Source organism: Pleurodeles waltl, chromosome 7, assembly GCF_031143425.1.
Source record: "Pleurodeles waltl isolate 20211129_DDA chromosome 7, aPleWal1.hap1.20221129, whole genome shotgun sequence".
Classification (NCBI taxonomy): domain Eukaryota; kingdom Metazoa; phylum Chordata; class Amphibia; order Caudata; family Salamandridae; genus Pleurodeles; species Pleurodeles waltl.
The window spans coordinates 1,313,269,470-1,313,295,981 of NC_090446.1; the positions used below are offsets into that span (position 1 = coordinate 1,313,269,470).

General features: G+C 43.9%; 1 long non-coding RNA gene across 1 annotated transcript in view; it reads right to left on the reverse strand.

Annotated features, from left to right (window-relative positions):
- Positions 1-11,437: 11,437 nt before the first annotated feature.
- LOC138246233 (uncharacterized) overlaps positions 11,438-26,512 on the reverse strand; it is a 46,417-nt gene continuing 31,342 nt past the window's right edge. The window contains exon 3 of the long non-coding RNA XR_011194254.1: positions 11,438-12,508. This is a non-coding gene — a long non-coding RNA (uncharacterized lncRNA). The remainder of the gene's footprint in view (positions 12,509-26,512) is intronic.

The following is a 26,512-nucleotide window of genomic DNA, read 5'->3' on the forward strand; positions in this document are numbered from 1 at the left end:
ACAGTGCAAACAAATGGACTGAGAGTGGTTATGATCACTCTCAGTTCTCTCAATAACCATCATATCGATAACTAAAGGCCACAATCTTATATCAACAAAACAATAATCAATTCTGCTAGTGTAGCTGACCTTGTTATAAGTGTGGCAGCCCTTTGTATCAGACTTTGTCCTGCCATTGAGTGCTCTGAGCCCAAATTCAATAGTCAAAGACTTTGCCTGGACGGCAACTTACAACTACCTTTTAATAGGCAGAATGTCCAAGGCAGGAACCGACCGTACCTGATCCTCCTTGTGAGTAAACCCAAGATCATCCCAATCAAGAGGTTCAAACTTGACGTTGCAATCACCTGCCAGAATGATTTTATAATGCCGGGGACATTTCTGCATGAATGTCTCCAGAACACAAAGGGTTTCAGAAGCCCAACCCGCCCGGCCCCTCTAGCGTAGATATTGAAAATGATCACAGCTGCATTTACCCCAAATGATAACCGGATGCCTATAGGTCGAGGGAATCGATGGGAAGCTGAGATGTACGACAGCTTAATGATGTTCTGGTTTAGATAGTTAAACCACCAGAAGGTCTCCCTCTAGTACTAGAAAGAGCTGGAATATAAAGATTTAAATAGCCAGATCGTAAGAGTGGCTCAATCGACCATGTTTCCTGGAGGAGACATAGGTCATGTTCCTCAATAAAAGTAGTAAAAGTTGGAAGGGGGAGGACAAATCTTAAACCTGCCACGTTCCAGGAAATGTATCGCACCCCAGCACTTTGGGGAGCTGCCCTAACCATGGTTGCAATATTCGCACAATTAGCTATCAGATCTTGGGTTGTCAGATGAGATTGGCGGGGGGAAGGTGCAATATTATCAATTGACCAGTTGGTCCATTAAACATTTGTGTGCTGCATGCTTCTGCCTTTTTTTTTTTTTTTCTTGAGTGCCACCCCAGCCACCCCCTCAGTCGCTTTCCTTTTACCCATCAAAGTACTTTCACAAATGGATGAGCCATTAATGGTCAATTAGATCAATGGAACAACCCACAAAAAACTACAACAATACAAAGACACCAACAAAGCCTACTTAATAGTAAATATTAGGGGGGTGGCCCAGCCCAGTCCTTTGGGCTCCGATGGCCGTGGATGGGCCTGCCCTTGGCCCGGGCTATGCCTAGGCACAGCCCGCGCACGTCCTGTGCTGCGGTACAGTCCCAGCCACTTTATAGCGCTCGTTGGTGTGGCAAGAGGGAGCAGCTGAGTCTGGAAATGGCCGCCTCCTGGGGTCAAAGAGCAGTCTGGGATATGCCACTTTGTAAATCTGGCGCTGTGTTTTTGCCATAATATTGCCACATTAGTGTAAAAAAAATGTTGCTAATGTGGCGATATTATGGCGCAAGATGTTCTTAAATGTGCACCACAGTTTGATATTCCAGCAAAGCTGCAGGTTTTTACATCACACGCATGGGGCTTGATTTTGACATATGCTTTAATACATTTCAGACCTTTCACTTCCTAGAAGATCAGCCCTGCAAGGTGACTACCTGCATCCCATGGTCTGAAAATTTATACATATGTGTTTAAGGGTGCCTAAATGTGCCATGACACTGGTATATCATAGTGCGTTGTTTAGATGTGGAAGTGTGTGTAGTTGCTCTATTTTTAATGCAATTTCTCCATTTTTGATTTGCAGGTGGACATTGTTCATTCATGCAAGCCAAAGTTGACAGCTTCAGGAATAGTGATGCAGAAAGTAAGGCCCATATTTATACTTTTTTAGTGCCACATTTGCGTCGTTTTTTGAGGCAAAAGCAGCACAAATTTACCAAATACAATTGTATTTTGTAAGTTTGAGCCAATTTTGCGTAAAAAAACGACGCAAATGCAGCACTAAAAAAGTATAAATATGGGCCTAAGTCTCATGACTACATGGTTGTAGCTCTGTGACAAGTGTGTGTATTCGATGATAGTAGTAACTGTGCGATGTTTATGGTGAGCTATACAACACCTGCCAACAAATTACTCAGATTTATTGAGCAAACACAACATCACATATGTCAACAGATTGTAAAATAAACAAGGGGGCATTTTAATGTGAATATAGTGCCAACATAGGCGTGGGTAGGTTTTTCTGCAGTATCCCCACTTGAAATATGCGGATGGTAAGAGAAAGTCATCTTTTTTGCCCTGATCACCCGTATTTTTTGACTGATATTGGTAGTTACTGACTCTGGCTGTACACTGGGCTCTGCTATCCAGGCTCAGGGCCTGTGCTCTGTATAAAAGGTTTATGGTAGTTAGGCATAATTATAATTGGCTCTGGCAACCTACCTGTATTCCGTAGCAAGTCCCTAGTATAAGGTAGGGCATGTAGATTTAGGTGCCTCAGTGCAGTTAAGGAACTTATGAGTGCACTGCTGTGGTGTCTTCTGTCATTTTAAAGGCAGCCCTGCCTTGCAGTCTCCTGTTAATGCAAAATTAAGCCAAAATTCGACTTTGTAAATAAAAATACCTGTAAGACCCTCATATAAGGTAGGACATGTAGGTTTAGGGTCCCCAGTGGAGTTAAGGCACTTACGGGTGCACTGCTGTGGTGCCTGTTGTCATGAAGGTAGCACTGTTTTGCAGGCTCCTTTTAATGTAATATTAAGCCCAAATTCCACTTTGTAAATAAAAGTACTTTCAAAGATTCAAATTACCTTATTTTTACATTTGTCACCCCCTATGGTCTGCCCTAGGTGCCCCGAGGGTAGGGTGCATTCTAATTATAAGCAGGGACATTATAAAGGATGTTTTATATGCTCTGGTGACAAAAAAGCCAATTTTGTGTTTTTCCATAGGCCAACATAGGATGAGTTTATTAAACTTTATAAAATCTTTCTTTTAATTTGAATGGACTAGAGCAGTTAATATAAATCCAATAACTTGCCTTGGTTAGATTTATCATAACTATTACAGGGAAAGAATTTTAGAACTCTTTCCTAAAATCACCTAAAGTCGGTCCTGTAGCGGCCTCTCCTGATTGGCCAGCTTTGGTGAGCTGGCCAGGCTGCTCTGATGAGGTGTGGAGTGGCCTGGGCTGAAGCAAAGGAACCATCTGGTGGGAGATCATCTATAGCAGCAGATCCCAGGACAGAAAGGGGTTGGCTACCAAACTGGTCTTCAGGGAGAAGGACTGATAGTGCAGGACTCAGGCTCACCCCCACATCCTGTACCCCTAGCCAGATGGGAGCCCCTGTAATTGAATTAGGAGAGGTGCTGGAAGGGGAGTTAGGGAAATGTTAGCTGCACCTGTGGGTGGGCTTAGTCAGACCTGAACCTCCAGGAGATATTTTTCCACTTTGGATTTTTGAGACACAGTGCTTTCGGGGTCACAAATGTGACACATACTTCTGAGGAAGTGGTCATCAGAGAGGGTGCACCCCTATTTGCTGGCCCAGAAACCTGGATACAAGTGGGAGAGCTGCTCAGCAACTCAGATCCCTGCTGAAAGAAATCATAAGAAGTAGGACTGCCCTGTTGACCCCTGGTCTGCACCAAGAAGGACTGCACCCTGATGGACTGCATCTGATGCACACTGGCTTCACCAAAGAGAGGACTTTGCCTTGCTTCCATGATTCAGGAGTGTACTGCCTGTAAGCAACAGGTACAAATGAGCTACCAAGAGTCCCCTGCATCATCTCCGGCAAGAAGAGCCCAGCTGACCTGTGTCCAGTGAACTTTATAGGATTTGATCAGGTTTATTGTGGGAAATGTAGTCCCAACACGCAAAGAGAAACTCATAGCTTCTGGTATCTTGGCTGGTGTTGTGGACACTTCAAGAGCCCAAAAAGACATTCTACAGGAAGAAGATCCAGATGTTTGGAGACATTTGGAGAAATATTTTGAAAAAGCTCCATAAGTGGACTGATCCATCAGCGAGAGTCTAGCCAGGGACGTTGAACCGCAACTCGGCCTAAAATTCAGGTTTGCCCTGCTGAAAGCTCCCAAGCTCTGCCCATCGACGACAAGAACCAAAACCTTCAGAATTTCACATAGGCCTCATTCTAAACCAAGCCTACGATGATGACTCATAACCCAGCCTGCTGAGGAGCCTTGCTCAACCTTGAGGAAAAAAACAAAAGAAGTGAGTAAGTGCGAAGGTAAAATTTTGACCGAGGCCTCCACTCAGTGTATCCGATTTAAGCTCCATTGTGGTAGACCTCAAACTTTGACTTTGACCCAGTTAGGTGTGACCAGTTGGCCACAGTTGGAGACTTTCACTTTTAAGCATTAGAAAGCATTTTTTTTAATTTAATCTTTAAAAATTCATATCTCAGGGTCTCTACTTTGGATATTTGTCATTTTGGTGTCATTTTAACCCCTACGGTGCCTTGGACGAGGTGATCTCGTCCAAGGCACCGGTTCCCGGGTGCCTTGGGCGAGATCACCTTGTCCTGCACCCGGGAACCAGTCCCCCGGTCGTGGATGGAAGGGGAGTCCCCTCCCCTTCCACCCCGACCCCCCCGTGACGTCAGCGCGCATCGCACGCTGATTGTCATAGAGGCCTCCTCCTTCGAGCTGGAAGCTCGGAAGAGAAATGCAAAGCTGTGGAGGAGGCCGAGAGAGGCTTCAAAGGGAAGGAAATGTATTTCCTTCCCTTTGAAGTCTCTCTCAGCGTTTCAAAAGCCGGATTGTAAAGCAATCCAGCTTTTAAAACGCCCACTAGACACCAGGGATTTTATTTTTATTTGGATATTGGCAGGGGGGGCAGAAACCATTAGGCACCAAGGATCCTTTTTTTTTTTTTTTAAGAGGAGTGTCGCTCCCCTAGGGAGCAAATTAAATATTTTTTCTTTGTTTTTTTGTTGTTTTTTAGAGGTGGGGAGCAACCCCTTAGGCAAGGGTCACTCCCCTAGGGGAGCAAATTAAATTTAGGCCATTTCTGCCCCCATTGGGGGCAGATTGGCCTATTTTTATGAGGCCAATCGGCCCCCAAGGGGGACAGAAACCTCTAGGCACCAGGGATCATTTTTTTTTTTTTTTTAAGAGGAGGGTCGCTCCGCTAGGGAGCAAATTACATTTAGGCCATTTTTGTCCCCCTTGGGGGCCGATTGGCCTATTTTTATGAGTCCGATCTGCCCCCAAGGGGGGCAAAAACCACTAGACACCAGGGAGTTTTTTTTTTTCTCCGTTAATTTCACGCAAGGGGAGCGACCCCTTAGGCAAGGGTCGTTCCCCCGGGGTGGCAAATTTATTTTAGGCCATTTCTGCCCCCCTGGGGGGCCAGATCAGCCTATTTGAATTAGGCCGATCTGCCCCCAGGGCAACATTTTTTTGGGTGTTTTTTGTTTTGTTTGTTTGTTGTTTTACAGATGGTAAGCGACCCATTAGGCAAGGGTCACTCCCCCGGGGGGCAAATTGGATTTAGACCATTTCTGCCCCCCTTGCGGGCAGATCGGCCGATTTTAGGTCAATCTGCAGAAACCACTAGGCACCGGGGATTTTTTTTTGCGCCAATGCCACGCAAGGGTCGCGAGCCCGTAGGCAAGGGTCGCTCCCGGGGGTTGGTGGGGGGCAAATTTATTTTAGGCCATGTCTGCCCCCCTTGGGGGCAGATCGGCCTATTGTTATTAGGCCGATCTGCCCTCAGGGGGGCAGAAACCTCTAGGCGCCAGGGCAATTATTTTTTTGGGTGTTTTTTTTTTTGTTTGTTTGTTGTTTTACAGATGAGGGTCGCTCCACTGGGGGCAAATTGTATTTAGACCATTTCTGCCCCCCTTTGGGGCAGATCGGCCGATTTTAGGTCAATCTACCCCCAAGATTTTTTTTTTGCGCCAATGTCACGCAAGGGGAGCGACCCCGTAGGCAAGGGTCGCTCCCAGGGGGGCATTGGGCGGCATACTTATTTTAGGCCATTTCTGCCCTCCCTGGGTCCAGCTGAGCTAGAGGCCAAAATCCACAGGTAGGCACTTTGTAAAAAAAACACCTCTGTTTTCTGTGAAAAAAATGTGATGTGTCCACGCTGTGTTTTGGGCCATTTCCTTTTGTGGGTGCTAGGCCTACCCACAGAACTGAGGTATCATTTTTATCGGGAGACTTGGGGGAACGCTAGGTGGAAGGAAATTTGTGGCTCCTCTCAGATTCCAGAACTTTCTGTCACCGAAATGTGAGGAAAATGTGTTTTTTTAGTCACATTTTGAGGTATGCAAAGGATTCTGGGTAACAGAACCTGGTCAGAGCCCCACAAGTCACCCCATCTTGGATTACCCTAGGTCTCTAGTTTAAAAAAATGCACATGTTTAGTAGGTTTCCCTAGGTGCCGGCTGAGCTAGAGGCCAAAATCTACAGGTAGGCCCTTTCTAAAAAACACCTCTGTTTTCTGTCAAAAAATGTGATGTGTCCACGTTGTGTTTTGGGGTATTTCCTGTCACGGGCGCTAGGCCTACCCACACAAGTGAGGTATCATTTTTATCGGGAGACTTGGGGGAACTCTGGGTGGAAGGAAATGTGTGGCTCCTCTCAGATTCCAGAACTTTCTGTCACCGAAATGTGAGGAAAACTGTTTTTTTAGCCAAATTGAGGTTTGCAAAGGATTCTGGGTAACAGAACCTGGTCAGAGCCCCACAAGTCACCCCATCTTGAGGTATAATTTTTATCGGGAGACTTGGGGGAACATAGAATAGCAAAACAAGTGTTATTGCCCCTTGTCTTGCTCTACATTTTTTCCTTCCAAATATAAGAGTGTGTGTAAAAAAAGAGGTCTATTTGAGAAATGCCCTGTAATTCACATACTAGTATGGACACCCCGGAATTCAGAGATGTGCAAATAACGACTGCTCCTCAACACCTTATCTTGTGTCCATTTTGGAAATACAAAGGTTTTCTTGATAGCTATTTTTCACTCTTTATATTTCAGCAAATGAATTGCTGTATACCCGGTATAGAATGAAAACCCACTGCAGGGTGCAGCTCATTTATTGGCTCTGGGTACCTAGGGCTCTTGATGAACCTGCAAGCCCTATATATCCCCACAAACAGAAGAGTCCTGCAGACGTAACGGTATATTGCTTTCAAAAATCTGACATTGCATGAAAAAGTTACAGAGTAAACGAAAAATTGCAGTTTTTTTCACCTCAATTTTTTTTTTTTTTTTTTTTCAGTTGTTATTTTCTGTAGGAAACCCTTGTAGGATCTACACAAAGTACCCCTTGCTGAATTCAGAATTTGGCTACTTTCCAGAAATGTTTAGGTTTCTGGAATCTATCATTGGTTTCACACCCATTTCTGTCACTGACTGGAAGGAGGCTGAAAACACAAAAAGAACGTAAAATGGGGTATGTTTCAGTAAAATGCAAAAATTGTGTTGAAAATTAGGTTTTCTGATTTAAGTCTGCCTGTTCCTGAAAGCTGGGAAGCTGGTGATTTTAGCACTGCAAACCCATTCTTGATGCCATTTTCAGGGAAAAAAAACACAAGCCTTCTTCTGCAGCCCCTTTTTCCCATTTTTATTTTTAAAACGAAATTTTCACTGTATTTTGGCTAATTTCTTGGCCTCCTTCATGGGAACCCACAAAGTCTGGGTACCTCTAGAATTCCTAGGATGTTGGAAAAAAAAGGACGCAAATTTGGCTTGGCTAGCTCATGTGGACAAAAAGTTATGAGGGCCTTAGCGCGAACTGCCCCAAATAGCAAAAAAAGGCCTGGCACAGGAGGGGGAAAAGGCCTGGCAGCGAAGGGGTTAAAGATACAAATATTTCCTATTTATAAAAATTGGTTTTGGATTTTTATTGCGTGTTATGTTTTATTTATTTACTGTTATATTGAATTTAAATGCTTTACACACCTGTCTCCTAAGTTGAGCCTGACTGCTCATGAGCCACACTACCGAGGGTTGAGCAAGGGTTAATTTATTGAGACCTCGACTGGACCTTATGTGTGATTGTGGCCTTATGACTAGCTGTAGGTACCTAACTGCATTTACAAATAAACCACTTTCTAACAGATGGTATATGTGTGTCATACCTAACATTCATGACAGTGTCACCAGGTTAGGCATCACATTGCAATCATTGCACAACAAATGATAGATGCTGAAAATGTGCCAGTTACATCCAAACTTTAGGTGTATCTTGAAAACAATCCATATTGGCATCTCAACATGTGTTGCCGCAAGGGTGTGAGTTTGTATGACATCTAAACATTACCTCAGTATTACCACTTACCTGAGGTACAGCTGTTTTAGTCCTGTCTCAGGGGTGGCTGACCCTCCATCAGAGGTGTCAATGTCAGACCTATGTAGAATGGAGGGACAGTGTACCTATTACACTGATGCTCTGGAAGTTGTGTGGATGTAGGGCAGCCGATATATCGATCCAAAGTTTGCTTCAGAACCATAGCTGTCAGCCTTTCCAATGCACATTTTGAGGGTAGATGTCCACATGGCAGGGAACTTGTGCTGTGGCCTAGTATTTGTATCATGTATGGCAGCCTGCATGTCTCAGTTATAAATGTATCTGTTGAGCACAGACTGGCAATATAATTTTTGTAAAACGTATGTAGCCCCAATAGACCTCACTGTATGAATACAAAGTCATTGGCCTACGTTTGACCAGCAGGACAATTGCATTAGAGTTATCACATATTGGCATATCAATGCCAGCGTCATGGGCAGCATCTAACCTTTGTGGCATTTATGTCAAACTTTCATACAGTGCAATGCGGCAAGCCACCTTGCTGCTCTGTGTGAAAGGGAAAGGACAGGAGTGCACAGTGATTCCATGTTTCAGTGCATTGGCGTACTTTGGCTTGCCTAGCACCAATGCAGGCACCCTTGCATCATGGTGCAAGGGTTCTGCATTGTAGGCAAAATGGGTATTAGGCAGGTCAGGACAGGGGCCTGCATAAACACACTCATGAGCAGCTTTTGTTCCTACAGCAAGTGTTGTGCTGTAGAATGCAGCACAGGGAGAATGAGCTAATAGTAATGTGAAATCAGAGTCTTTCTCCTAGTTTAGTTTTACTTGTGGACTTAATGCATTACAGCATGTTTCCCAATCAAGCACTGATGCTAAATCTGTGACGCCAAAAAATTAAGGGTGGGTTTTGTCTTGATCTTGCCCCCCTTGCATGATGCAAGACCAACAGCAAAAGTGTACATATCTGGGCCATGGGTATTATTTACCACTGACACATCAGAATGAGTGGGGATCACTGGGATGAGTGAAATGAATGGTTTTATATTGTGCATAAATGGATGTTTTGCACACATACACTGACCTTACTTGGGTTAGTCTGACATATTGTAATTGGAGACGTCATTGTGCTAAAGGTTAATTGTAGATTTTTGTATACCATGAATAAGTGTAGGTATGGACAGGCACTTATGATTGCATACAATGTCAGTTATATTTTGTGATGAACATATTAAACTTGGCACTTATGATTGCATAACAATGTCAATTATATTTTGTGATATGTGATGAACAGACTATAATGGCCCTAATATGAGGTTCAATTTTCTCCCTAGATCACATGGCACCAGACACGGAGAAAACCTTTGCCTTGAAATAGGCAAGGTATGGCTGCATCAAAAATATAGCCAATGACTTCAGGAGAATGGGATGCATATATTATAAGGCCCTGTCTGCTGTCATTTGGGGAGGACCTACAATGGGACAGGCACAGAAGACTACCACCACCACTACAGCTTTTCAATGTGCCGCTCAGCAAGCAAGCATTTCACATCCTACCCTTGGACCCCCAGGAGGACAGCAGCTGCATACCACAGGACACTCAAACATTGAACATTTCAATGTTTTGCTTGTGAGGAGGATGCATTGGGTGGACTGGAGGATAAAACAAATGAAAAAGGAACAGAAGCAGCAGAGAGAAGTTTTGTTGAAGTGCCAGAAGGCACCAGAGCGAATTGCCACCAGCATTTAGACTATCCCTCTGGATGTCACATTGCCTGTTTTTTATACATTTTATATTGTTAGTTTTACTGGCCATAGTTTTAGGTACAGTTTAGTGTAGGTTTAAGAATAGTTTAGGTCAGTTTTAGATAGTGAAGAAGTTTTATGAAGAAGTTTGTTAGTAGGTTTTTATTATGGTAGGTTTTTAAGTGGGCTGGGATAAATGTGTTGTGTTTAAAAAAACAAAAAATAAAAAAGTACCAAAAATATATCTTTGTTTAGGTTTCTATTTGTAGGTAGTATTTGTTTAGGATGTATTGATGTTTGTATTGTACTGACTTTTGTGTATTAAGGGAGGTCATGGAGTTAATGTTTAACTTGTCATGTGGCAATAGTGGTTAAGGTAGGTTACATTTTAGATAAGGTACTATAGGCTAGTATCAATATTAGTGTAGGTTAGTTAGGGTTAGGTGGTGTTTTTAGATATTAGGTTTTACATTTCAATAATTTATTCATTGTTCTCTAGTTGGATATTATGTATTTGTCATGAGTTGGTACTATTGTGTTAGGTACGTATATCATGTTCCATTTGTCCTGAGTGCATTGTAGAAATATGTTGCATTGTCAGAGTCTTCTGGACAACTGTAGGTATTTCTCACATTAGAGCTATGCATGGACCCATTTCAAAACTTTCCACACTGTAAGTGGGGCTCAGTATTTTATTTTACACACAGCACAACACAGGTCTTCTCTTTACTGTCGTGCCCTGTGTGAAAGGAAGAGGGCAGGTAAGTGTTGGATCTGATATGATACTGCAGTTTGATGCTCCCTACCTGCGCTAGGACACAAACTGGTGCCTAGCACGGATGCAGACACCCTTGAGCAATGGGGTCTGCACTGTTGGCTTGTTTATATTTGTGCATGAAGTCACACATGCCTGGTCACAATCAATCCTCATTGGTATTTACTTGCTGCTATACACACGGCAAGGCAAGGTGCCCTTGTGTGTTTTGGTTAATATCATTCAAGGTTTTGGGTTGCCCTTGTGCATCCGTGTGTGGCACAAGTACAAGGAAAAATCGATGAGAAATATGGGTATTAGTATCTGGCTAGTATTGGTACAACCATCTAGAGTTATGTATTGTTGATTATCTTTTGTGTGAGCAATGAGGTATTCACATTAGGTAAAGATGTTGTATTTACTTTGCAACATTTATGAGGATCATTGTAACAACGTTCTGGGCTCACGTGACTCACACATTCCATTTACATGGGGTATTTGTGCACTTTGTAAAAATCTCACTATGTGTCTATCAAGAAATTGGAGCTTGTTAATATACTCTGACTTTAAATTGGCAAACTACACTTTGCTCATCATGCCACTGAAATGGATGAAATAGTGCACATACAGAGACAGCATGTGCAATTAACTTTAGCTCACTCGTCTTCTGCTGAAAAAAAAGCGTCTGTGTTTACATTATATATATAGATTTTGCAAACAACCATACAAATCTCATAATGTTTTTTTTTTTTGGTTTATCACAGAGGTTCATATTCTCACATTACAACACGTGAGTAGTTTTTTTTTTTCATTCAGCACATATGCCAAATTATAATGTACTGTGCATCGAAATACATTCGGATACACATGTGACTTCACATTTACATGTATTTTTTTTAGATAGGTGTGTAGGAACCAATTGCCATTACAAATGTAGCATATTATTCAGGAGCACGAGTGGACAGGATAAACTGCTGCACAAACAAAGAGTACTGTACTGAGTTCCAGAGAAGTTGGCATGATGTCCCACACAGATCAGACAGAAAAACTGGCCAGGGGCTATTCACAAATGTTTATCGGGAAGTTATTTTTGGGAAAGTGGGGAACTGTACATCCTCCTCCTTTGATGAGTGTTCTGCTTCCCTGGAAGTTGTGGTGATTGAATGGGAGTCAGCTGAGTGGTGTTATGAGCCTCAGGAACACAAACAGAGGCAGCAGATATAAATCCCATGTTCCCAACAATATTTGTTATTGCTGTAAGGCAGCATGTTTGCTGCTTCTTGAACAAAGCAGCGACGTTGCTACTGAGGGCACCATTTGATTCTACAAAGAAGTAGATCTTGGTCTCCAGGGACTAGATAGATGTATTGATGGCTCCCAGCTGCCTGACAACAACACTGGTGTCAGATGTAGAAGGCTGGTGTTATTTTTCCTTCTGCATCATGACACCAGCGGTCAGCTAGTGACTCATCAACCCCACGAAGCCAAGTGTAGGTGTCTGTGATTGCCCTTGTCAACCTCTCTTTAAGACACCTATGGGCTCCTTCAGGAGTGCCCGCTATGGTGTCCATCCCCAACCATAGTTCATCAGCCATTCACTGCTGGACTCCTATACCTCGCCACTTAAATGTAACTTGGGGGTCCTCAGCTGTTATGCGAAAGACTGATGGTCCATGTCCAGTCTTTGTTGTTTCATCTGCAGCCTCAACAACATTGTCTTCCCTTGCCAGTACTGGAGGAGAAGCCTCAAAAGTGTCTAGGTTCCATTGGAAGGTGTCTTCATCTATGGGGGAAGCATAGTGTCCTCGACAGGTTGCACATCACAGATGAGCTGATCTTCTTCTGAAAAGAAATAGAAACACATTACTAAGGTTTTATGATTGCATATGTCATGAATGATTTCTTTTACATCCGGACAATATTTTTCTTCACTTTCAAGTACACAGGTATGTGTGGAACATATCTTTCTACATGCGACTATGTTCATGTTGTATTGTTGTTGCTTTTCACATGGCAATACATGCACATTGATCACACAACCTCAGTATTTATTAGGGGGTCTATTTGTGTAATTCTCACAGAACCCAACACAGCTAAGCAGCTTGCTGCCATTACCTGCCTGAAAGAGTGAGCACAGGAATGGGCCACATTGAACATGTTATGGTGCATTTTTGCTCTCTGCCTGCACTGATGCAACATTGTCTACCTAGCACCACTACAGGGGCCATTGCAACATGTAGCAAGGATACTTACATTTGCTGTAGCTAGCAGTTTGTGCACCAGCGCTAGCCAAGAGATGTAATACACCATATATTGTTTTACTTCACACATTCCTGGACTCTACCTTTCATACAGAACAACACACAAATCTGACTTGCTGTACTGTCTTGCATGCTATCGGTCAATCATTGTACCCTATGTGTGCATGGTCATATTTCATTACCATGCACACAATGCTACACAGCAAGCCACCTTCCACTGCATGAAAGTGGAAGGGCATGTATATGCCATAATTTAATGTTTTCAGGGGAAACATGTAGTTTCCTAGCACACACAAAGTCACATCCAGACTCTACAATACACGACAGTAAGGACCATCTCTGAAGTGGATAGCCTCCTTCATAATTGGGAGTATGCAACAGCTGAAGCTCACTCCATTGCTTTAGAACCCAAAAAGCTCATCTGCAGAGTCCTGCAAGTCTCTTCACTCAGCCCCACTCTTAAATTTACATATGACTCCTCTACCAAGCATCATTCAGACCCAGGACTTCACATTCTCTTATACTGATGACACCCAGATCATTCACTATCTCCCAAGAAACACCAACACCACCAAGAGTTGATGCAAAATGCCACTGACCAACATGTCTAAATCAATGTGAGATAAGCATCTCATACTGACAAGATAGAAGTGACGATATTCTGTAAAAAGAACTCATCCTGGATGCCCACAAAAGTAGGCCCAAAACCCTTCCACCTTCCAACCATCCCAAAAACCTGTCCATCATCCTGGACATCAAACACACTATGAGACATCAAATTGCCGCCTTCACCTCCACCTTCTTTCACATATTTTGCATGGTCAGACATTTCCTCATATGGCTCCCTCCTGACACCTATCAGACCTTCATCCAGGCCCCCATCACATGTAGATTGTACCACACCAACATTTGCAACATTTATGTGGATCATTGTAACAGCGTTTTGACCCCACATGACTCACACATTCCATTTACAGTGAGTGAGTGTGCACTTTGTAAAGATCTCACTGTGTGTCTATCAAGAAAATGGAGCTTGTTAATATACTCTGATTTTAAATTGGCAAACCCAGCATCTCTGCATATCTGCTACACAGACAGCAAAACTATCTATCACCACTGCCAGCCTATTAACTGACCCTGTGACAATCATTGTACACTTCACCTCAGACAAAGAGACTTGGTCCCCATTCAGACACACTGCCAGTTAAAAGATACTCTCACACACACACCTACAAGGCACTGTCAGGGACCCACCTAGCTCACCTACCATCTATACTTCCACCAACCAATCATGAACCTCCACTCTGCATAACTTGCGCTTATCCGCACCTCCCATATATAGATGAGCAAGGCAGGAGGTGGGGTATTCTCTTACATGGTAGGCTACACCTGGAACAACCTCCCCCAGCACATTAGGTCAGATGCATCAAATATGGATTTGTACTAGTGCACCTTCAAGTGGCTCTTCAAGTGATCCTATTTGCAGAGTAGGCACCTACTCAGCACCAGAATACCCTCTCAGGTGATACATTAACCCTCTACAAAGCCACATTAACAGAAGTTACATTACAGTACACTCATGGCTGCCTAACCCCTACACAAGAACAATTGGATAATGGTGCAAGGGGGCATGCATTGGCACTGGCATATCTACCAAATTCCCTAGGTCCATCCATGATGTGCTGCTCCAGTCCAGGTTTTCTACTTTGTATCCTGAGACTTGTAGTCCTGTTTTATAATTGAATAAATTACCCTACAAGTCCCAGGATTTACTGGGGCAGCACATCATGCATGGACCGGGGAAACTTGACTGGGCTGGACAGGGCTGGAGAAATTGCTACTGCCCATGGAAAGGACAGTTATGTGACTGATGAGTTAACATGTGGGGCATTCCTACTCTTTCGCCTTTACACAGGGCAGCAAAGTATCTTGCTGTGTGATGCTGCATGGCACTTTGCTACTATATGGTCCCTGGTTTTCATTCACCCTGTAGTTCTTGCTGGTCCTCTAATTCAGCACTGTCCTGATGTTCCACTCCAGCCACCAGCTCTGTCGGAATGAGGGATGCCACCTGCTCCTCCATTGGATCCAACTACTCCTGGATATCAGACCCTTCTCCGTTCTTCATGGCTGCCTTAAGGTTTCTGGCCAGTTTTTCTTAGGCCTGGGCAGAGTGGGTGGAGTCACACTACGTAGAACTCTCCGAAGTGGCAAAAAAAACTCTGCTGTGCTACGCGGAATTCCGCTAGCAGGCGGTGTTCTTAGTTGCGCCCGTTCGCACTGTGTTTGACGCCAATTCATACCCGCATTCAAAATCGTGCACCAAAGGCACCATGAGGTTTGCATAGGTCTGGCCATCTTGTTTTTCACTCTGTTTATGGTGCTGGGACTTCTACTTCAATCTGCCCTCAATCTTTGTAATCCTCCACCCCATACTCGATCTACCCCTATATTTTATTTATTGTATTAGTGTTTCTTTTTGAATCTCATTATTTTTATGGTGTTTTTTTTAGGGATTTTTGTATTTTTGTTATTTTCCCCTTATGTACTTCCTTTTCCTCCTGTTTCTTGTATCCTACCCTACCCACCAAGCACCAAGCACCATGACACAGCAGCGGGTGACATCGGCCACCTGCCTTGTGGGCAGGGCAGCCATTCAAGGGGTGCAGCCTTGTACGATCTTCAGCAAAGAGAAGACTGTTTTGTTAGGTGCAGCGCCACCTCCCCTCCATGCTTGCAGCAGGAGGCAGCCCTGGAAGCAGTTACCCCTTGTGGGAGCATCAGCAGCACTGGGCTAGGGTGTGCCGGTTGGTCAGGGCCACCACCCAGGTCCAGCGCATCACCCAGGAGCTGGCACACCACTGGGTGGCAATCATGGACCGCAAGCAGGACCTGCTGGGCATGGAGATTCCGGGGCTTGGTGAGTATTATATTTTTATTAAGTTTGTGTTCCATACTGCTTTTTTTTCTGAATAGCTTGTGGCTTCCACTCAGAGGAAAGTTACGTTTAGTTTCCATTAAGATTATTATTTATTATGTGATCCAGTTAGAGCCAGACAGGTGCTCAGCACTACATCATTATACGCATAGGCAGAAACTCTCTTTGGCTGATTATTTAAGAAGCCATTGCAACACAGGCTCCTCTGTCCTCCTGTCTCCATAGTGAATTCGTGATGTCAGTGAGTTAGCTTTCTTTGTGACTTTATATAGTTCATACAGTCCCAAGCAATATCACAGTGATGTGAATATGCATGCATTGCAAAAAAAAAAAAAGGAGACTGAGTTGGTCCATCAAGGGGCTTGAGAAATGAAAATAGAATGAGAGATCATTCATTGCAATACATTAGTTCTAAATGTAAATTTTCTTAAGGAAATTTGGGATAGGGACTATAGGAGTATAGCCAACTCAACAACAGTTGATCATACTAGAATAGTACCATAGGCGATCTGAGTTAAGTACAATGGTATTGCATTTGCCTGTTAATAATTTTTTGGAGATTAACGGTACCACTAATGTATTTTATCTTCTTTGTAATCTTACACCAGCAGCCAAGGGCAAGTAGAAGGGCACTTCACTGGTGGGTGCAGCAGAAGCTAGGGAGGCCCCGGCCACCAGTGCCAATGTTGATGGCTCTGCACATCGCAGAGTCCTATTATTTAATAATATTATATCCTTAACTTTTACCTCTCCCCACTTTTATACTACTTTAATTTTGCCTTGTTTACTTGTTTATGCTGTCTCCCTTTTTCCCCAACTCCCCTAGCTAAGTAATAATTTGCTAATGTGGCACCCACCATCTATCATTTGAAGAAGTGTTCATTCACAGCATTGTTTACAATTTGCCTTCTGTTATTCTTCTTTTTCTTGATATAGCTAATCCTGCCCGACGACCACCACCAACTAGGCAGGAGGTAGAGGCCTGTCTGTGGCATCAGAGGCTGGGGAACATTCAGGCCAAATACCAGTGCCTGGTGATCCTGGAGGAGAAGAGGCCAAAACAGCTGCCTCGGACCCAGAACCCAGCAGAACAGCATGCCAGCCCCCCGGCCAGTACATCACTGGTGCTGCCGCCAACAGTCAGGGTCCCTGACTGCACCTGCTGCTGCACCCTCCCACTCCACCAGGGCATTACTTTGACACATCTTGCAGCAGATGGACCAGACGGAGAGCCCGCTCCCCAGCACAGAGCAGAGCATCGACCAGGTCCGGATCTATGTAGACAGTACCCTTTTTATGCCCTTTTTTAATTTTGGTGGAAGGGACTTGTTGTGGGTGGAGAGGGATTTGGGCTGGACTTTACTTTGGACTTTTTGGGGACGGGTTTATATTTGTTCTGGGAGAGGCGTTGGACTGTTGTGGGTGGAGAGGGAAGGTTTTATATTTGTAAATAATAAAGGGAATTTTTTTTTTTTTCTTAATTTACGTTTCAAATCTTTATTTGGTATTTTAAAATTTTATTTTGCAAGTTTGCTCCGATTTTACGTAAAAAAATGACACAAATGCAGCACAAAAAAAGTATAAATATGGGCCTAAGTTTGCAGTGTTGTCATTTAGTGTAGCCTGTTATTTTTAATCTGCTAAAGTGTATGTCTTTTACTTAGACCCTTGCTCTATTGCCCTCTGCAACTATTACTGACCACTAAGGGATGATTGCCCTTGCCTATTTTGCCTACAAAAACCCAGTACACACAAACAACATCTTCTTCAGTAGGAGTTAAATACTAACTGAACAAGTTCACTTCAATCCACAGTTCTTCTCCTACCTGAACAGATGAAGCAAGGGAGTCTTCTTACTGCATGATTTTCCAAAGATGGCATTAAGGGGGTGGTAGTTAGGTAACAGTAGTAGTAGCAGCAGGCTAGCATGCTAACAGGGAAGACAGACCTTGACAGAAGGTGCCATTCCCACCTATGTAAATTCCAACTACAGGATTAATCAAAGGGTTATCCATCATTGTCAACTCGATTGAAAGAAAATAGAGAGTTAGCAGGTCATCATTATATATCATAACTGTAGGAAGCCTGAGACCAGACTACCACAATGATAGTATTGACACACAGCAAAGAAGACCTGATACGATAATAAAATATAGCAATATTTATTTCTTCTGAGCAATGGTGAGGAGCTACAGTATAAAACTAAACTTAGGAAAGGAGATCATGGAGTCAGAAGTGGGTTCAGAATCAAGAATGTTTAGACCAGGTTAAGCATTTGTGGAACACGCACACAAGGCATGAATGAAGATGTTGATGGGGCCGGTGTGGAATATTGCTCAGGTAATAGAAGGTAGAAGGTCATGCAGTGAGTTGGTGTTGCTTTCACCATATCCACCCCAGCAAGTGTGTGATTCATTTATAGTATAAAATTAGGTCTCAACTCAATAAATCACACAGCACAGGGGAAAAGGGTTAGGGTCTCAAAGAATGGATGGGAAACAGGGTTTGGGGAAAGGTGTGACAAAGACAAACACTACACAAAAGAAACCACAACAATATTCTTTGGGGTACTGAGCAGCACACCATCATCCATCTGTTGTGGAAGGAAACACAGGGATAAGTAAGAAAGTATGACACAGTTCAGTACATTTATTGGAAACCGTCCTTCTGCCCCAGAGAGACCCCAGATAATGTATCCTAACTGTTATGTCTCCTAGTTTTTAAATATGGAAGATTGAACGTAACCCACCCAGTTCTAAAATGATGATTGCTGAAAGGAAAATGATACTGTATTGCCAAATTGGTTGATCCATCTCCATTCTTCTTTGAATGTCCGTCACTCTGGTGTCTGTCTGAACCTGTCCAGTAGGTATGCTGGAGTCTTGAGCTTTCCAAGCTCTGTTCATGCAGGAGAGGACTAGGAGATGGCTTGTGTATTGAAAAAAAACAGTAGCTGTATTATATAGTAAAGGAAAAGGACAAAAAGCAAGGACAGCTTCATGAGAAGTCAGGAGTGTACCAAGAAGACTCAGAGGCACAGCACGAACATCAGAGGAGTTTCACCTTTGAGCTAGCAATGCAGCAACCACATACTCAGCAGCATTTCCAAATCAAGGCATCTCTCTCCAGTTCACAGAGCTGAGTGAGTACTATGCCTCAGTCTTCGCCATCATCATTGGTTCTCTTTGAAGTCAAAAACATTCTCCGTTCTAGCTGTTGAGGCAGTGCCACCCTGAGTCCTTCCATCTTCCTCCACCATAGTAACTGTGTCCCAGTCCCAAACCGAGCAATGTAGACTTGTGAAGTGCACTACTGTTGAAGAACAAAGAGAAACAGAACTGGAATATTTTTTAGTGTGTAAATTTGTATTTGGTAACTAACGTGACTAGTTTGTTACGAGGAAACAGAAAAAAGGAGTAGACCCTGGAAGTAAATTTCACTACTTTTGAAAGGCCATCCACTTTCAGGAAATAATTCTCCCATTAGTCCCAAATATTGCAAATCAACAGAAACAAGTTTACAATTTTTTCAAACGCCCTCCCTCACTGTCAGCCACCACATACAGCAGTCATCATTCACAAATTCACAATCAATCAATCTATCACCACTCATTGGTGCAATAGTTATTTAGTTACCTCTTCCAATCGAAGCATGGTGGTTAAACAAAATACCTCCTCTTTGATGGTATCCACACTTTGGAATTAGACATTGGCACTTGTAGTCTTTTAATGAGTGATCTTCTAGGGTAGCCCTGCCAGGTGATGTAAAAATAGGATAGGTAATGGCATGTGAGGGAGGCAGGCAGCATCTCCAATGTCCTAAAGGGTCTGTGGGGGTTTCTGCACTGCACACAGGTCCAACTCCAATCCTGGCCTGTATGTGACTATAAAATCAATGGTAGGGCAGCATATAGCCTAAACAAACATAATGTCATACTAGCATATTTTTTAGGTTTTTGCAAACAACGAAAGAGAAAAAGAAGCTGAACAAGAAATAATAAAAAAAGTTCTGTGGTGGCGCTGGCATACTCAATCTGGGAAGTATAATTTGTCTTCAAGCTATGGTGGTTAATGCAGAAGGTGGTCAGCTAACATGCTTGATTCTGACCAATCATCCTCTTCATCCTCCTGTGGTGTTTCAGGAATGGTGTAATCAGGTGGTATAAATGCTGATTAATTTTGATCATGGTCAATCTCTGCACGTTTTGAGGAGAGAGACTGGTCCTTCTCACTATAACAACTACACCAGCTGCACTGAACACACATTCAGCAGACAGACTGGCTATAGGGCAAGCCAGAAACTTTACTGGCAGCCTGCTGAGCTCTGGTCATTGGTACATCTTCCCATACCAATACACCAATGGGTTTTGATCCACATACACCTCTTTCAAGTCATCCAGATACTCCTAGAACATCCTCTGAATGGTCACCTGCTCGACCACCTCTGCACTGGACTTAAGACCTGCCACTTGAAACCAAGCCATTGCAGAGGTTGGGTTTGATTCTTCTGTGTCTGTTGTCACCCATTTTCTTGTTGGTGGGGTTGGCGGATGTGAGACAGGACTGCCAATTTGGAATTTGAAGGCGGCACCCTAGAACTGCAGAGGGGGACTCTAAGTTCCAGCCAATCTTCTTCCAGTGCTCCTGCTTGCTCAACAATACACCTCTTGTATTGTGAAAAATCCCCTTCAGAAAAAGGAATGATAGCAGGAAGAATTATTTTGTAGTGTCGATCAAGTAGGCTGGCACATATGTACTTTTTGAAAGGGATGATGTCATTTTGCAGCCTTGTATTACAAGTCAAGTGATAGCCTAGGAAAGTAACCAAGGCATGCACTTCTGGGTTTTCGTTCACACCCCTGAATGCAAACCTTTCAGACACCTTCTTTAGCTGCTCCTGTAGCAGATGCATTAATAGAATATCTTAGTCCGTTGTTCTGTTTCCCTTGCTACTTCCTGTGTTAAAACCTCAAAAGGGAGCAGCATCCGTATAAGGCATTTCACGAGGCCTCATTTGTCTGCATTCATGGTCCTAGCTTTCCCAACTGCATCAGCTCCTCTTTGAATGACATATCCATTGATCTGTTTGTACTGCTCAAACAGACATTGCAACATATAATAGGTTGAATTCCAACGTGTTGGCACCACCCGTATCAGGGCTTGAACGCTGAATAATCCGCAACTGTAAAAGAATGGCTGAAATAAGTGCAGATATGTCTGCAGGTGGGCAGTATGTTGCTAACTATGGGCCTGATTCTAACTTTGGAGGACGGTGTTAAACCGTCCCAAAAGTGGCGGATATACCACCTACCGTATTACGAGTTCCATAGGATATAATGGACTCGTAATACGGTAGGTGGTATATCCGCCACTTTTGGGACGGTTTAACACCGTCCTCCAAAGTTAGAATCAGGCCCAATGTCTTCTTTTTTTAAGAAAGTCTTGCACAACCAGGTTGAGGCAGTGCGCCAAACACATGACCTTGAAATAGCCACCATCTGCCTTTGCCTATCTTACTGCCATTGTCTGTGGTAAGAAATCCAACTTTAAGACCTATGTGCTATAGTCATTCAGACACCTTGCTATTAAATTCCTCCAAAATGTTTGCAGCTGTGTGTGACTTCTCTATGGTGGACATGGCTACTGTTGCATGCCGCTGAACGCTCCTAAAACTTTTTTAAGGGCCAAGACCTGTAGATAGCTTTTGCTTTACCCCCAGGAAGAAGATCAAGTGTGCAGTGATGCACATGTAATCAGTCATCTGACAACTGGTCCACATGTCTATTACCAGGTGGATAGTGTGGACAACACTTTGCTGCAACACTTGTCCAACCAATTCTAGCACATCGTGATGCAGCACTGGAACAGCAACACTGGCAAAATAGGTCCGGCTTGGAACCTTCAATTTCTGGGAGAGGCCTGCAACAAACTCTAAGAATCCCACTACTTTTTACAACAGAAAAAAGGAAGAAGTCCTGTGTCAACATTTTTGTCAGCTTGCTATTGTACAAATGTGCCATTGGGCGATTGCGGTCATAGGATCCCTCCTGCCTAAACATGAGCATAATTGTAGCCTGGATTTTCTTCTTTTGTGGGGCCACTGATGCAGGCGACCTTTCAGATGTAGCTGGTGGTAGAATTAATATGCGTCATGTTGGTGTAGTCACCATATGCTGTGGTGTCTCCATCTGACTCAGAGTCTTCCTGTGCCTTTGTGAGGTCCCTGAGGCGGGTGATTCTGGTGCACTGATGGGGACAGCTAAGGTTTGCGTAAGGATGATGACACACTCTTTTTCTCACCTTTCACCATAATTTGACGAGGTGTAGCTGATGTTTCCAGGCTTTCCTCACCTTCACCACTGTGATCACGTTGAGCCATTTGTTTAAGGTACTGCTCCCACCGGATTGCATGATGTTTTTTCATATGGGTCGTTTAGCCTCCAGTACCATAATGTGAACCAGGCTTACCTCGACTAACATTTGCGTGGCAAATGGAACATATAGCAATGTTCTCTTCCCATTTGCTAATCGTAAAAAAGTCCCAGTCTCAGGAAGACTCTGCCAGGGTCCGCTCCATGTCCTTATCATCGTCATCAGAAGTGGTGCTTGGAGAAGATAGTGGAGTAGCACCCTTCCTCTTTTAGAATTAAGGGGTCCCAGATCACCAGCAAGAAAAAGGATGTTTTTGCTCAATAGAAAGCTCAACCTCCTCTTGTGCTCCAACTTCAGGAAGATCTTTCTGTGGCTGCTGTCCACTTTGCTCTGTTTCCTGAAACAATTGGGTACTACTTTGCGAAAAGGACAAATCAAATTCAACATTACTGCTCATCGGCTTCGCCATGATTGCAGTGGCTGCCTCACTGACAGACATAGTCCTGAGCTTGGGTTGGTGTGGTGCTATTGATGTGGCAGTGCTCCCAGTATCTTCCCTGGAGGAGGTTGTCGCAGTCAAACATCTTCTGAAAAAGGTTGCAGATGGCACACCACTGGCAGAAAGCTGCTTCTTCTCACTGGCCACTTTCTTGGGAGAAACGTTCTTTGAGGCCATCTTAACTAGCTCTAGGTTGGCAGTAAGATACACAAGCGAATGAGTTTTGTGCCTGTGGACCGATGTAACTGTAAGGCCTTCTCTTTGGCAGTACTGCGGGTGATGTGGGGTTTCTTCTCTCGTACACCTAAAAACCACCAAGCAAAGAAACATGTAGTTAGTGAAACGTGGCATCATTACAGCAGGTTGAAAATAGCACAGAGAAATGCAATCTTAGTGCGGTTGGTTACTTATGTAATATACCTAGGCCCATATTTATGAAAAATGACGCACAGGTGCGCTTGCGCAGTTGTGCGTCATAATTTTTAACGCAAGCTAACATAGTTCCCTAGTGCCATCCGTGTGCCATATTTAAAAAATGACGCACGATGGCACTAAGGAATGGTTAGCGTCATAATAAATTATGCTAACCATTGCAACATGCCTTAAGGGAAAATTACGCTAATGCAGCAAAAGTGGAGCTAGACCGTTTTGCGGCATTTATCATGCAAAATAGGTTAGCGTAATCTTTTACCGCATTAGCATCAAAAACCAATACACAAGCAAGAAAACATACAAATTGAAACAAAATGGAGATTTCAGGGCAGGAGAGAACCCAGGAAGACCCCAATCCCCCCAAGTACCAGCTGGGAGGGTCCATCAAAGTCCCAGGAGAAGGGGAAGAAGAAATGCAAGTGTAAGCTGTCGTAAGATCCTCTCCCTCCATCTGCACTGCCTTTGTGGCTGCTGTGGTAGTTTTTGGGGTTGCTGCAGTGGTGGAGGGACCTGTTGCTGTCGCTGATGTCTGCAGCATGTGCCAAGCTGGAGCAGTGGCACTTCCATGTTGTCCTGGAGGTTGCTAAAGGTCCTTCTGTGTGTTTTCCTTAAGTGATGGTGTGAGGCCTCTCTAATGCCTGGTCTGACCAGGCATCAAATTTTTATGCTAGGATGCCTTAGCATAATTTTTTAGGTATGCCTCCTTAGTGTGCATCATTTTAGTGTCAGGAGGTAAATATGTCGCTGGAGGGCTAGCGTCATTTTTTGGAAGGGAACAGCAGTCGCGGCTCGCTGCACTCACAAGGGGCAAACCCGGCAGGTGTGGCATGCGGGGGAGGTGAGGGGGTACATTTAATAAATCTAAAACTTACCTGATCTGCGCCACACTGCCACTCCTCTTTCTGTCTTCGCTGCTGGCACAGGCCCCCAGACCTAACGCTGCTCAGAGCAGTATCAGGATTGGCTGTGAGCACCCAGCCAGAGTGCTCCTAGGCAGACTGGGAGCCTGTGCCTGCTCTCTCTCAAGCCTGGCAACACAGTTCCGGGCTGGAGAGAGCACACAAATGCAAGTGTGTTTGGCCGGCCCGAAACAACCGGCCAAACACACAAGCACACTGAGGGGAGTGAACAGTGCACTACCCTCATCTAGTTCACCCCACAAGGCCCTGCCCTTTTCACAAGGAAAGGATAATAAACATGGGTAACTCAGATATTTTGATGCTAGACGGGTCTACCGTCAAAATATTGAGTTAAGTTAGTGCCATTTTAGCATAAAAAAAACAAATGACGTTAAGGCAGCGCAAACTTTCCATAAATATGGGCTCTAGTATTTACTCAAACATTGAAAAAGGAAAACACACCATAAAAAAAATTACATTTCAAATCAGACAGCACAAAAGGCAGATCTAGCTCTTTTCTTTATCTTTTTAGGAGATGCCTGGGGTAGTCAGAGAGAGATGCATGGGGAAATGGAATAATCTTTTAAACAAAATAATCTATGGCAGCAAGGCGGTCCAGGTGAAATGGAATAATCACTAACAAAATGAATTATGCTGTTGATTTGTCTGCCGTGATCTACAGCCAGGGTGACCTGGTGGAAATGGAATTACACCTAACAAAATAAATGCTGCAGTGCAGCTGTGCGCCTTTGGTGGGTGGATGGATTGAGGAACAGAATGGATCAAGGCAAAACGCAGAATTAAATAACAATTAAAAATGATAAAAAATCAAAACAAAAAAATTACAATCAAAATTTTAAAAAATCAAAACTATATTATATATATATATATATATATATATATTTATATTTTTTAAATCAGTTTTTATTTTTTCAATGAAAACATTACAAACTTGTGTAATGACTGAACACAGTGCAGGTATAACAGAGCAGAATTTGACCCACATAAAATAATGTCCGAAGAGCGAACACAGCACTGTACTCACAGGGAAGACAGAGACACACCCCCTGATCCCACCCTGAATCACAAAAAAAAACCGTCCTACATCCCAATGAGACCACACGTTTCAAAGCATAACCAAGCAAGGTAACTAAATCCGCATATTGGTCATCAAGAGTCCCCCGCTGCAGTGAACTTTTCCAGTAGAACGCCCCAAGCAGCCACATCAGTGAGGGCCCCGTCATCCCTGCGTGTCATACGCATATGTTGTTCCTCCGCCGCCCCCCACTCCAGCTAATCCCGCAACCAATCAGGAGTCACCGGGTTCCGCACAATCATCCAGCCAATCGCTACTCTACGCTTAGCCAGTACTGACGCTAACTGCACCAACTTATAGACCACCCCTCTCCCCCTCGACCTGCACCCCCCCCCAAAAGACAAGACAACAGAGTAACCTCCAACTCCATCTCCGTAGCCTCGGATATCGCTTCTATGAATTCCTGCCAGAATGCACAAACAACACTACAGGACCAGGCCATATGCAGAAATGAAGCATTAAGCTCACCACATCTAGGACAATAAGCCCCACGACCCGGGTCTATCTTGTTTAACTTGCTGGGAGTGATGTACGTTCTGTGGATAAAGTTAAAATGCAAAAGTTTAAGCCTGTGATTACAGGAGACTGTTCAAACCAAAGACAAGGCCGCATCCCATCATCCTCAAAAGGCATCCCCAAGTCAATTTCCCATGCTTTACGTCCCACGCTAAGCACCCCCGTTCGATCCTCCCGTAGAGCCTTATAAAACCGAGCAATCAAATGTGTATCTTAACCCCAGTTAAGAAGGCCGTTCAGTACCGAAGAAGCCCTGGGGGCTATCGGGAATCCATCCCAGATTTCACGGGTTACACTTTCAAGTTTAGCATATTGCAGAAACTGGCCAGAGCCCAACTCAAAGAGCTCCTGGGCATCAGGGAATTAAATAAATTCACCATTATGGTACAGATCACCAACCACCTCACAACCACCCGATCGCCAGGCCTCCATTGACAATGTCCTTACTGTATCCCGAAACTGAGACAGGTCCCATATCCTTAATTCCCTGTCATAAGGAGCCCGTCTAAGCACCTGATTAACCTCCTGCTCCCAGATCCCGGCAGTGGTTCTCACCAGATAAGGTGCAGCGGGTCAGATCTGCCCCCAGACATGAGAACATGCGCCAGAGCCCGCCCATCACACATGCCAGTATACAACCTCTTTTCCCAATTATCCTCCTCTGACATCCATTTTGCTGCACACTGTAGCTGCGCTGCAAAGTAATAATATCTCATGTTAAGGATTGCCAGTCCCCCCTCTAGGTCATTCGGCAGAACGGACAGCACCACCCTACTTCGCCTGCCAGCCCATACTAGGGAGATCAACAGGCTATCCAAGCGTCGAAAGAGCCGA